Consider the following 15028-nt stretch of genomic DNA (forward strand, 5'->3'; position numbering starts at 1 on the left):
TTTACAATTGCAAAGAGATGGAAACAGCCAAAATGTCCATCAACAGAAGAGTGGCTAAACAAACTGTGGTATATACCTACGATGGAATATTATGCAGCTTTAAGACGGAATAAACTTATGAAGCATGTAATAACATGAATGGACCTAGAGAACATTATGCTGAGTGAGTCTAGCCAAAAACTAAAGGACAAATACTGTATGGTCCCACTGATGTGAACCGACATTCGAGAATCAGCTTGGAATATATCATTGGTAACAGAGACCAGCAGGAGTTAGAAACAGGGTAAGATAATGGGTAATTGGAGCTGAAGGGATACAGACTGTGCAACAGGACTAGATACAAAAACTCAAAAATGGACAGTACAATAATACCTAATTGTAATGTAACTATGTTAAAACACTGAATGAAGCTGCATCTGAACTATAGTTTTTTGTTGTTGTTGTTGTTTGTTTGTTTGTTTGTATCTTTTGTTTTTTTTCTTTTTCCTTTTTATATATATATATATTTTTTATTATTATTATTGTAATTTTCTTCTCTATATTAACATTCTATATCTTTTTCTGCTGTTTTGCTAGTTCTTTTCCTAAATCGATGCAAATGTACTAAGAAAGGATGATCATACATCTATGTGATGATATTAAGAATTACTGAGTGCATATGTAGAATGGAATGACTTCTAAATGTTGTGTTAATTTCTTTTCTTTTTTTTAATTAATAAAAAAAATTTTAAAAAATGTGAAAGAACGGGAAGCAGTAATAATCACTGCTCCATAGTAACTGCAAAATCCTACTGAAAAAAATGTTGCCAGTTTCCCCTACTCTGAGGCCAAGTAATGTGGCCTAATTAGGGCGTCATGCTGTTTCCTGGAAGTGGCTCTCCATTGTTCTCCTCAGCTGTTGACTGAGCCCTCTCAAGTGCCTTTCTTTTTCTATCACACTTCTTGGATACTTATAAAGAAAAGTTTGTCAGCTGTGTAGCTTTCTCAGCCTGCCTCATGTACCTAGAAATTTGGGGGCCCAGAGGCCATTTTGCAATTTAAGCAATCATCATCCTTTCCTGTCCCAGTTGGTGCTGCGTTTGCATGGCCAACTCTAATAAAATCTTTATGAATGTCTTGTGAAGCTGATTTGAGTCCATTCCACAAAAATTACATCAAAATTGTTTTGAAGATGGTCTTTTCTCTCTTATGTTGCCCATCACTGATTTGGGCACGTCAGACTACTGTGGGATGATTTAAGCTGTAAGATTCTTGGAAGCTCTTTTCCTTAGGTGAGAGAATCTAGTAAGTTTTTCTTTAGTTCTTAACAAAAAGTCTTACAGCCATACCCTTGATTTGATATTTGTCTCCAGGTCTTGTTTCATGTGGGAATATTTTCTGGCTGAGGAGACTGGAAATGAGAGAAATGTTTCTTGCTCAGTATATTCCCTCTAAATTAAGCATGCAGAAAAATAGTTCTTTCTTTAGTTCATCTCTTATCAGAGACTACTAAAAGAAGTCACCTGACACTTTCATCTTTCTACCTGGGAATCATCTTGCCAGGAATGCGAGGTTCACATTTCAAGTTAACACAGGTGAGTTTTGCCATTTGTTCCACTATTCTTGAGCATGGGCTGACATTTTTCCAGTTTTCCATGGCAGTTTCTTCACCGTTTTCTTTATTATCTGGAGTTAACGTTGCTGTTTTCGCAGATCACCGAATTCTAATGCCAATCCCTCCTATTTTAGGTTTGTGTGACATTGGCTTTCCACTTGCAGGTAATGGTTTCTGTATGAGTTAATTTTTGTCAAGTAATAAATCACCCAAAACCTCGGTTATTTGATACAATAACCATTTATTTAGCTTTTTATTCTGTGGTGAGGAATTTGGGTTGGGATCTGGTAAGTGGTTCCTCTATCCCCACCTGGGCTTGCTCTTGTGTCCACGCTCAGCTACTAGTCATTAGGGTTAGTCTCTAATGATAAAAAATAAAAGTATACATCACATACATCTAATAATATAGCCTTAATATGTATGAAACACTAGTGCAATTGCATTAGAGGAAGTATTTAGAGGTAGAATAATTGGAAAGGGACAAGTAATTTAATCTCTATTTATAGATGATATGAATATGTATATTCATGAATATATATGTGTAGTGTATGTGTGTGTGAAAAATAAAATCTAAAAGAACAGCAATGTTCTAGATAGAGATTACTCCATAAACCTGACTCTTGGATTGAGGATATCATGGAGAAATAGTTGACCATAATGAGTATGAAATATGATTGAGAATAAACCTTTGTTATTATAAGTCACTGAGATTTTGGTGTTGTTACTGCAGCATTAACAAGCTTCTCCCCAGTGATTTTCATTGGTGACACACCATTTAATGTATCACAGCGTAGTCATCCATGTTTTAGTTTGCTAAATTTGCTGTAACGCAATATACCCGAAATGGGTTGGCTTTTACAATGGGGATTTACTAACTTGCAAATTTATAGTTCTGAAGCCATGAAAATGTCCAAATCAAAGCAATAGGGATTCTCAAAAATTGCTCTTGTGAGTGAAAATTAGAAAACATTTAGGCATTCCTAATAGCAATGTAAATACAAATACCCTGAACCAGCAAATCCACTCTTTAGCATGTATCTTGGAGAAACTCATGCATGTGATCACCAGGATGCATAAACATTCATAGACGGTGCCCACAGCGGCATTTTTTAAAGCTTCCAAACTGTGAGCAACCCATGTGTCCATCAACAGCAAAGGGGATTGTGATGGTTTGGAGGTTTTTTGGGCCCCAGAAAAGATCATGTTCTTAAAACGAATCCATTCTTGTGGGTATAGACCTATTATGGGTGGGACCTTTTGATTAGGTTATTTCAGGTGAGGTATGCTCCAGCTGGGTCTTAATCCTCTTACTGGAGTCCTTTTCAAGAGATGAAATTCAAAGAAGCACGCAGAGAAGCTGGAGAGAAGGACACCCAGAAAACAGAAAGAAAACACAGAAACTAATATTAAGCCATTCCATTTCTGGTATATTGCCTTCCATTTCTGGTATATTGCACTCTGGCAGCACTCAGCCATTGAAGTCAGAAACTGGAAACAGTGAAACACCGTAGAGAAGGAAGAGACAAGCAGATATTGCCATGTGACAGAGGAGTCCCAGGTCACCAGTAGCCAGTCTCCAGGGAGAAAGAATCACATGTTGATGCCTTGATTTGGGACATTTTCACAGCCTCAGAACTGTAAATCTGTAAGTTAGTAAATCCCCATTGTAAAAGCCAACCCATTTCTGCTATATTGCATTATAGCAAATTTAGCAAACTAAAGCATGGGTGATTATGCTGTGATACATTAATTGTTGTGTACACCAATGAAAATTAGTGGATTAGCTGAATTAAGATTTGGCTGCAGGCTGAACAGAAAATATTTTTGAGTGAAAGAATAGACATAGAAGTATGAATAGAGTAGGATTCCATTTATCTAAGCTTAAAAAAAAAAAGCAAAACCAAATCATATTGTAACTACTTATGTGGTAAAACTTGGGGGGGAAAAGCAAAGAATTGATAATGATTGAAGTCAGGAGAGTGACATGGCAGAGGCTGTGATGTGTTACCCACAGCTACCTTCAGGAATGAAGGACATGTTCCCCAAGTTGCTGTGAGTGCTGCTAGAAGATGCCCCTCAGCATTTAGCCCTTATTGGGGGCTTTACTTGCTGCAGGGCACTGCCTTACTTAGATTCACACTCTTGCGTGGGCTGAGAGCATCTGGTGACTGATCAATATTGAGGTATAAAGGCCAAGCTTCCATGCCACAACTCAGATCAAGGCTAAAGGACCATCTTAGCTCTAGAACTGCCCGTGGGGTTGGCTGAGCCCTTCGTTGGGTCTGCATCACAGCTCAGCTTCTCTCTCTCTCTGCCAAATTCTGCATTCTTTCCTTCCTTCCCACAGGTATTGATCTGCAGGATATGCCTGCATGGTAATCTCCATTACAGAGACTACTTCCTGGCAAACCCAAACCTGTAGCCTTTTTGGGAAGGGAGATCCCTGGGACTGGAAAAGGGAACATGGGAGATTTTTAGAGTGCTCATAATGTTCTATTTTTGAATTTGAGCTGTGTTTTCATAGGTATTTACAACTTTTCATTAAAGTATACATTTATATTTTATGCAGATGCTTGATATTTTATACATCATGGTTGTGCTGGTTTGAAACTATTGTGTTCACTGGAAAAGCCATGTTCTTTAATCCTGATTTAATATTTTAGGGTGAGATATTTTTTGGATTGTTTCCATGGAGATGTGCCACACCCAATTGTGGGTGTGACCTTTATATTAGATGGAGATGTGACTCTGCCCATTCAAGGTGGTCTTGATTAGTTTACTAGAGTCTTTTGAAAGAAGAAAGATTTTGGAGAAAGCTGAGAGCTGACAGAGTTGCAGACATTTAAAGATGCTTCGAGTGTCAACAGAGAAAGCAGACACTAAACACAGATGTATGGAGATGTAAACCCCAGCAGATGTCGCCATGTACCTTTCTATAGGAGGCGAAGCAAGGCAGAACCCAGAGTTGTGTCCTGGAGGAGCTAAGTGAAGGCCCATAGATGCTTAGAGAGGAAACCACTGGCATCAGAAGCTGGAAGTAGTGGAACCAGGAACAAGGATCAGCAGATGCCAGACCCATGCCTTCCCATGTGACAGATATCAGCCTTTTTTGAGTGAAGGTATTAGTCTCTGGATGCCTTAGTGTTGACATTTTTATGGCCTTAGAACTGTAAGCTTATAACTTAATAAATTCCATTTTTAAAAAGCCATTCCATTTCTGGTATATCTCACTCTGGCAGCGTTTAGCTAACTAAAACAATGGTAATCCAGAAATTCTCCAGAAACACAAATCCATTACAGATGAGCTGATATAATCTTCCTCTGAACCTTAATTGAAGAAAATAAAATATATTCTATTTTTGTCTGAGGTAATATCCTTCCTTGGAAGTAGCAGCAGCAGGGGACTCTTCATTAAACATCTGTGAGTGTGCACACTTGAAAGAGATAATTTTTGTATTCCTTAGAAAAGGGCAATGTTAACCAGAATCTTTCTGTTTGTAAAGGAAAAGAAACTGGCCCCTGGTCTCAATTTCTTAATCACATTCCTTGGAGGAAACTAAAAATTGATATCAGAATGTTTGCACTTATTTTAATCCCAGTGCCTTTTAAGAAATAATTTGGTTTTGACTCTTAGAACTTGACAGGAACTTAGAAAGCAATTTATAAGAATAGATGTAGGAAATAATAATATTATCTGTTTATTCATTCAATAATTATTTACTGAGAACCTACTGTGTGCCAAGAAATCTTTTAGTAGCTTTGGAGTTATCAGTGAATAATGAGAAAATCCCTGCCCTTGCAACTTACATATTAAAATGGGTGATACAGAAACAGAGCCATAGTAAATAAACAGCTTATCTAGTGTGTAATAACATGAAAGTGCAATGGAGTAAAAAAACAAGAGTATAGCAGAATAAGAGTATCTGGAGTGCCGGGTTTAAATAAATTGCTGTATTTAAAAGGAGGCCATGGCATGCCTTAATGACAAGGTGATGTTTGAGCAAAGACTTGAAGGAGGCAAGGGAGATGGTCATGTAGATACCTGGGGCAAGGTCATTCCAGGCAGAGGCAACAGCGAACACAGCCCTTAAGCTAGAAATGTACCTGATGTCTTTAAGGAAGAGCAGCCATGATGCTTGAAGTGGTGTAGGCAGGAAGACAAGTAGAAGAAGATGAGGTCAGAGAGGAGGTGAGGGAGAGGGTCATATTGAATATGGCCTTATAGGGGATTATGCTTCACTTATCTACTGCTGTATAATATACCACCCCCAAATTAATAGTTTTAAACACCAACAACATCATTTTGCTTACAAATCTGTAATTTGGGCAGGAATCAGCAGGGGAAGTTCATCTCTACTTCACTTGACATCAGCTGGTGTCACTTCAAGGCTGGAACTGGAGTTGCCAACGATATTTCTCATGTGGCTGGGGTTGTCATTGGTTGGGACCTCCTTTGGCTGCAGCTGTGACCAGACCATTTACATATGGCTTCCTCACAAGGCGGTGGCTGAGTTTGAGGTGGAGGGAGAGAGGTAGAGGGAGAGGCAGAGGGAGAGGGAGGGAGGGAGGAAGAAAGAGAGAGCGAGACCTAGATTTGGAAGTCATGCAACCTCACTTTCTTCACAGTTTGGTTGTAAAAGTGAATTGCTAAGGCTGACTCCTGTGCATTTGGAAGGAACTTAGAACATCTTGGAAGGAGTGTCTAAAAATGTGCAGATATGTTTTAAAACTACTCCAATTTATAGAGTGTTTGGGTTAAATAGTCATTTGTTGCAGGATTTTAACAGAGGCATGTCATAATTTGATTTATGTTTTAAAAGTAATACGTTGTGAATAGAATATAGGAGTTCAAAGGTAAGTTGGGAAGATGAGTTAAGATGCAAGAAATAATGGTGGCCTGAACAAGGGTGGAAGCAGTGGAGTAGTGAGAAATGGCCAGGTTTTTATATATTTTGAGGGTTGATCAAAGGGAATTTACTGACAGGTGTATGATATGAAAGAAAGAGAAGACTCAAGCATGGTCCAAGAATTTTAGTATGGACAACTGAAAAGACAGAGATGAATCAACTGAGGTACAGATAACCATGAGGATAACTAATCTGGTTCAGCTTTGGAAAGGCTGACTTTGAAATGTGTGTTGGATATCCAACTAGAGATGTTGGAAACTTCTTCTTTGACACTCTGACTCTGAGTGATCAAAATTAGAATCTTTTCTGCCTGTTACTTTGATAGCCTCTTAATCCTGATTTCCCGTCAGAAAAGCATCTGCTTGCCAAGTGACTAATACCCTTTAAGAGGGGAGATTTGTTCTTTAAATATTATCGGCATATCTTAATAAAGTATAGACATTCCTAAAACTGCAGCTACATACCTAGAGAGAAGAGAAGAGAAGGAGGTTATTTCTCATGTGTCTCGCCTGCCCTTCCGCCCCCTCCCCTTACATTATGTGAGAATGTGGTTTTCTCAGGAAAGTCAAGCAATTTGTCATAATTTAAAGCCCTAGGGAGTTGATGAAAGTCATGTGAGTCATACCGATGATTTTTGGATTCTGGTCTGATTCAGGATAGGGAAAGAATGGTTGGCTTTCAAGAATTTCTCCACTGTTGATATTTATAGAATTGTGCCAAAGTAGAAAACCAAAAAGGAATGTTATACTACAAATTCACTAGAATTTATGAAATAAATACATTTATGTGAAAAAAAGTTGTGGAAGACTTCCAGTTAAATACGGTAGAATTAATATAATCCAACCTCATCCTCCTCCTTGAAATAATTGCAATGAAAAAATAACTGCCAGGTGCAATGAAAGTTAGACCTTTCTATTTAAAACTTCAAATTGCCTACCCCCAGTTAGGCACTGGGTCATTAAGAATTTCACAGAGACAGCGAGGCAAAGATTAACAGATTTATTGAAGGAATAAAGTATGGAGGAAGCAGGTGGGAGAGTGAAAAGGAGAAAGCAGGTAGGAGCCTAAAATTGGCTCCCACCTGGAGAGTCAGCAGGAAGAACAAGAAAATAGCTCTGGATCTTTGTTCCAGAGCTGTGTCTTAAAGTGACCAGGAGGGAAGGGTGCCCACTAGGTGGTGTGTTGTCCCTTGATTGCATGGGGGCCTGTTGACTTAGGGTATGATAGATTACTAAGGTATTCTCCTTTGATGTGCAGGTGCATGTGTCAGGCAGGGTGAGACACTGCCAGGGGAGGGTGTTAGCAGCAGCGCTGTCTGGAGGATGCCATACTAGCTAGTATGGCAGTTGGTTCATATCTGGGTCCTTGGACCTGCCAAGGATGCTGAGGAGGGGGCTCTGCACCAAGGGTTCCTTTTGCTCTTAGTCTGAAATCCAACATTCCTGCCTTTTTATTTTAATAAAATTGAATTAAGTTGGTGTTGGGTTTGGATTAGTGCCTTAGCTTAGCTCAAAGCAATTTTGAAGGAGTAGGGGTGTTGTGTTCTTTCATTGACTACTTCCTGCGGACAAAGGGGCATAGTTGGGGTGGGGGCAAGGGGGAGAGGGAGGAATTGCTTTGAGCCAAGCAAGGTGTGGTTGGGTTTTTTTGGCATCCCCTTTGGAACGGGTTGTTAGTGATGCTTTTGCTGTGACAGGAGCTGTAGCAGAAGTAGGTTTTCAGAATTCTGCTGGTTGGTCATGGCTGCTATTGACCTGTGAATAAATCTAGACCAATATTGTAAGAGGCAGGGGGCTAGGAGGAAAATTAATAGGAGGATAATTAAGGGTTTAATGAGGGGGAGTAGTATAACTCGTAAAGGGATAGAGAATGAAAGAAAATTTGAGAGAAAGGTAAAGGGATGAATGATGAAACTAGTTGTTATTTTTGGAGAGTTTTGCATTTCTGGGTTTCAGAACTGTTTTGGCATTGGAAAAATTCTGAAAAATAAACTTAATAAGTAAAATTTCATAGAGCACTAGATATTTTTAGGGTTTCTAGTTACACTGTTGGTTGGGGTTTGCCATATTGTGGTAGTTCGCAATATTTGGCTGAAGCTTGCATATGAGTAACCTTCCAAATTGATCTCTTGACTCGATTTAAAATTTTTTAGCCATTGAAATTCTAATTTTTCCCCCCATTTTGGTTAGTTCATCCGTGTCAGGGCCAGGCTCATAGTGCCAGGTCTAGTTGTGTCCTGTGATGCCAGGGCCATTCGTCATTTCATGTTGCCAGTGCCAGGCTTACAACCCTGGAAATTATGTCCCACATTGGCTTAGAGAGAGACCACATTTGAGCAACAGCAGAGATTTTCTGGAGGTGACCCTTAGGCACTAATTTTTTTTTTAACTTTTTTTATTGTATAGTATAATATATATACAAAGCAAAGAAATAGAAAAGCAATAGTTTTCAAAGCACTCCTCAAAAAGTGGTTACAGGACAGATCCTAGAGTTTGTCATGAGCTACCATATGATCCTCTCATATTTCTCCTTCCAGCTACTCCAGAACATAGGAGGCCAGAGGGTTTAAATATTTTTTAATCATTACAATCAACTTTTTTTTCCTTTTTTGTGAACAATGACATGTATACAAAAAAGCTATAAATTTCCAAGCACAGCACCACAATCAGTTGTAGAATATATTTCAGACTTTGACATGGGTTACAATTTCACAATTTTAGGTTTTTACTCCTAGCTGCTCTGAGATACTGGAGACTAAAAGAGATAACAATTAAATGATCCAGCAATCATATTCATTTGTTAAGTCCTATCTTCTGTGTATAATTCCACCATCACCTTTGATCTTTCCATACCCCTCATTGGGGTTGTTTGGGCTATGGCAATTCTAAATTTTTGATATTGAAAGGGTCTGTCACTAATGCGAGGTAGAGAAATGGAACTATCTATTGTTCTGGAGAGGGTGGGCTAGGTTTCAGGACTTATCTGGACCAGGGACCCATCTGTAGGTTGTAGGTTTCTGCTTAGGCACTAATTTTATGTAGTTTTAGTTTATCATTACAGAAATAAGTTTCATGAGGGTAAGCCTTAAAATTGAGGCCGTGGCTTGTTAAATTGGGAGCCCCTCTTGCTTAAGAAAAATGTCAGGAATTCCCCAGGTGGGGAAGCTTAATACTAGCTTTCCCAGTTCCTCAAGGAACTTTGCAAACACTTTTTCATTTTTTTGCCTAAAATACTTTGAAATGCATTATTGCATAATATTAACTTGTACACATTAAGATTTTGTGTTTTGTTCTAGGTTTTATATTAAATAAAGCTAAATTGGGTTGTTTAACTGACTAGACCAATTAAATTAGATAGTGTAAATTTTGGATAAAATAAACATTTTTTAATTTTACACAAAAGTTAAAGCTTTAAAATATAGACAATATTATTTTACCTTGTATATTGATTTACCTTGGTATTAACTAGATTAGTTTGATTACATTTTTAATTGGAGCTTGATTTTTTTCATTTTTTTACAATTGCTGTGTGGATTTTGTTAATTTTTAGAGCTGGAGAATTAAATTTGAGATTTAGGTGTTATACAGATACTTTAAGTTTTAGGGAGCTTTTAGGCTATATAAAAAGTAAAGCACCTTAGAATTTAAAGATAACAAAGTTTATAATATAAGCTTTAACCTTTATAAGCATTTTTAATGAAGTTATTTTTAGAAACAAATTATTAGACAGCTGTTTTATGTTAATAAATTGCAGCAGAAACCCTGCTCTGCTCCACTAGATGTATTAGAGCAGAGCAGTGCAACTGATAATTTGGCTTATTTTTTTTTTTATTTGTAGCCTTTTTAGAACAATTAAAACTATGACTAACAACATTATACTATTAATTAATACCACACAGATTAGTATTAGGATATAATATTGATAGTGAGACTGTAGAAAATCCCTTTCAACCATTGTAATATTTTCTAAACTTTTTTTTATGCAATAGGTTAAGTTATTTTAGCACCTTACTCATACAAAGTGAAAAAACAAAATATTTGTAACAGTTTTATCCTAACAGTAAGAAGACTTATTTTTGAAATAAAGGATAATGCCAACATAAACATTAATAAGGATATTATTCTGATGTGAAATATTTTAGACACAGTACTTGGATAATTAAGAAAAATTGTTTTTAAAGACATTTTACATTAAGAGCATGCTAATAATTTATTTTAATAGAACACAGAAAAAACTTAACCTTCTTTTTGTATGAATACTCAGCTTAACACAAAGGCTTTTCTTTTTTTAAAAATATATGATAAACAGACCTATTAAGTTTTGGTTAGCATTTACTATTAGACAAAATTTACTTTTTTTTTTTTGCGTGGGCAGGCACCGGGAATCGAACCCGAGTCTCCGGGTGGCAGGCAAGAATTCTGTCACTAAGCCTCTATCACACTGCCCATAATTTACTTTTATACAGATTTGGTTAAAAAAATTATTATATTGTTGTTCAATATTATGTAAAAAGATTAATTACTTACAGAAGGTTAGAAAAATTTTTAAGTTTTATAATCTTTTAAAGACATTTTATGCAAGTTAAAACATATTAAACAAAGTTTATTTTTAGCATTTCATTTTTATAAAGTTAAAGGACAAATGTGCATTTATTTGGAATAAAAGGATATTTTTAAGAGTTTGACCTTGAGAAAACAAAATGTTAAAAGTTATTAAGTTTAAAACAATATTTGGTTTTTATTTTAATTAAAGCTGAGAAAATAAAGTTAATCTTTTTAAACAGTGAGATGATTTATATTTCTTTACATCTCCAAGGACATGATGAAGTTAATATAAAGTACAAGAAGTTATTTTGATAAAACACAGACTTTTTGCTTTTTACACGGATTATTTAGAAAAAACTTTTATAACTTTTTAAGAAAACTCAGGCCAAGTTCAAGAAAAATTTATTACTTTAATAGAGAGGAAATTAAATCTTAGTTTTGCATCAGCATATTATTTAATATTGACGTTTTAAAAAAAATTGTAGATAAACCCATTAAATGTTTTTTGACTTTGACCATAATTTTCTTTCTCACAAACCGTCAGCAACTTACTATATCTATTCAGGCTTTGTCCTACATCCTCGTCATTTTGCAACAGCCGTCCATTTTATCCTAAGACAAAACTTCTCTCTCTTTTTTTTTTCCATTAAAAACACATCCTTTATATCCTTCATACTTAAGCCACTACTTTAAGCAAATATTTCACCACATACAATTACCATCAAAATTAAGTTAGTTAGAACAATGCCAAATACTTAAAATGCTTTAGTTAATGTACACTTGAAACATTAATATGCACTTCCTTGAAGCATTAGTGTATTTTTAATTTTATTAAATTTTATGTGTTATTATTACTTAATAATATTACTTATTTAAACTTAAGGAGAACACATTTAAGCAGAACACAACTGCATTTGTATAATTTAAAGATTTATTATTTAACTTCCACCATTGTTTTTATAATGTTTTAAATTATGAAGAATTTCAAAAGTATATTGACTATTAAGTTTTGGAAACTATACTGAGCTCATTGAATTTATCCCAAGTTTAAATTTAGGAAAACTTTTTAATTGGTTGCAGAGACAGAAAGACAACAGGCCTTTTGGTTTTGAAAGTTTTAGGTAAGGGCCATGGAACCCTGAGAGTTCCCATGCTTTTTTTTTTTTTTTAATTATTTTTAATTATTAGATTTAGTTTATTAAAAGTTGTGATCAGGGCCATCATTGGAAAAGTTTGTTGCTTTTTTCAGAGGCATTTTCCTGATAGCTTTTTGCTGCTTTAGGGAAATTTCAGGGGCGGGAGGGAAATTCCAGGGGCAGTTTTTAATGTTCCTATTTGTATACAGTAATAATAAGATTAAAGTTCTGAGTAGTTTAAATAGAGCTCATTAAGAATATTTTTTATTAATTTGCTTTTATTATCCAGAGGTATGAGACTATATATTGAAAATGCATACAGACACAAATAGGAAATTTATTACTTTAAAAGAAAGACAAGAACATACAAATATTTTTGAGAAGAACAAATAAAGGATTGGATATGTTATTTTATTCCATTCTTAGTTTTTGCAGGATGCTTTTAACTGTAATATTTTTAACTTTAATAGTCATGTTTTTATCTTAAATCATAGTGAGGCCAGATTATGTTACAGAAATAAAACTTTTTATAGACATAACCAAATTTTTAACACAGCCGAAAGCTTTTCTTTTTTAGTAACTAGTTATGAACATTTGATTAATATAAAAACAGGAACACACCAATTAATAATTAGACTGAACACACTAGCTAATAAATAGGCATTAACTGCTTAAAACAGACATCAATTTTCACAATAACCAGGTAACACACCAGCTAGCATTAAGACAGGTTTATTTAACTTTATTAAATGTTAATTAATTTTCACATTACTTATCTTTTAGTAGTATAGTTAACAGACAATTTTAGGCTAGGACTTTAAATCCTTTAAATACATTCGGAATGTATGCACCGAATACATTCATTAACAATTAAATAGACATAAAACACTTATCACATTAATTTAGCAATTAACCAATAATTTGTTAGGCTTCGTCGGGGGATGGTTAGTGGGATGGAAGGAGACATGACTGAAGGACAGCTCCGTAGGGGGAGGGGCAGAAGGCTTAGCAGGTTTTTTTCTGAAAGACTGCTCGGGGTTAAAGAGAGTAGTTGAGGGGGTTAATAGCCTCTGCAGGGATGGGGAGGGGAGTCGAACGTTTAGGAGGCCTTTTGTGGAGGAAGAGTATTTGATCTGCCATAAGACCGTGACACAGAGAAGGGGGAAGTTTAAAGGCCCAGAAGGCTCGGGCCTGGGGGATTTCAGACATTTACTGGTCCACTTTAAGGTCAGTGAGAATTTGCCAATTACATCTTAAGGTCAGTGAGAATTTGGCCCATCAAACGTGCCCTCTCCCGGCCAGCGGTTTTGCTGTTTTCAACAATATTGTGGCCAAACTGAATTGCAAAGCAGAATGAGTTTTATGTGGTTTTCTTTTCCCTTTTAATTTGAGTTTATTTAGATTACGGAGTACACACCCAAGAGGAGCCGACTGGTGGGGGAGAAAGGGAAGTTTTGGAGCCGCTGCGGAGTGAGTGATCGTTTCCCGGTTCCCGGGTTTAAGTGCCTGCTAAAGCAGCCTGAGGCAGGCCGGGGTGTTCCTGAGACCCCAGGCAAGATTAAGTGAAACTAACAACCAAGGTCCGTGATCCTAGGTGACAACAAAGCAGGCGTCCCGGTTTGTGGTCGGGGACGAGAAAGTGCCTGCAGTCTTTCATCTTTCCCTGAAGTTGCTTTGGCGGCTGCAAGGGAAAACGATGCTCCCTGAGCACCACGCTCCCTGACCATGAGAAAGTTTTGACTGAGCTCAGATTTTTACGCCGTCGCCTCCCTGAGGGCTGGTGTTCCCTGAACAGCAGTGTCCCCGTGACACCCCACAAAACCCTCGATTTTACCTAGGGCCGGATTAGTTCCAGCTGTTTGAATGCCGTGGCAGTGAGCCAGCACTGCATCGAGATGGTCTGAGCTGGTGAACTCAAGCAGTAAATCGCGTGGAAGCCTGAATGACTGTGTTGTTTTGGGGGGATGGAGTGACTGGGAGGCAGTTCCCATAGCCCCGAGGGGCCAGAAAGCTAAGCCTCCATGGGACCTCGGAACTGTCATGGCACCAAATGTCAGGCACCGGGTCTGTTAAGGATTCCACAGGAGACAGCGAGGCAAAGATTAACAGATTTATTGAAGGAATAAAGTATGGAGGAAGCAGGTGGGAGAGTGAAAAGGAGAAAGCAGGTAGGAGCCTAGAATTGGGTCCCACCTGGAGAGCCAGCAGGAAGAACAAGAAAATGGCTCTGGGTCTTTGTTCTGGAGCTGTGTCTTAAAGTGGCCAGGAGGGAAGGGTGCCCACTAGGTGGTGTGTTGTCCCTTGATTGGATGGGGGCCTGTTGACTTGGGGTATAATAGATTGCTGAGACATTCTCCTTCGATGTGCAGGTGCATGTGTCAGGCAGGGTGAGACACTGCCAGGGGAGGGTGTTATTAGCAGCGTCATCTGGAGGATGCCATACTAGCTAGTGTGGCAGTTGGTTCACAGCTGGGTCCTTGGACCTGCCAAGGATGCAGAGGAGGGTGCTCTGCACCAAGGGTTCCTTTTGCTCTTAGTCTGAAATCCAACACCCTCAATCATTCCAATTTCCCCTTTTGCCTTTTTACTCCAGAGTATTTACCTTTTATCATACCCTATAATTTATACCAATTTATAGCATTTTTTATTTTCTGTTGTCCCACCCTAAATAATGTAAGTTCCACAAAGGCAGGGATTTTTAAAATCAGAGAAGTTGTAGGTTTACAGAAAAATCATGCATAAAAGACAGAGTTCCTATACACCACCTATTATTAATGCCTTGCATTAGTGTGGTATATTTGTTACAATTGATGAAAGAACATTTTCATAATTGTACTATTAACTGTA

The sequence above is a fragment of the Tamandua tetradactyla genome, chromosome 15 (genome assembly GCF_023851605.1).
Source record: "Tamandua tetradactyla isolate mTamTet1 chromosome 15, mTamTet1.pri, whole genome shotgun sequence".
NCBI lineage: Eukaryota > Metazoa > Chordata > Mammalia > Pilosa > Myrmecophagidae > Tamandua > Tamandua tetradactyla.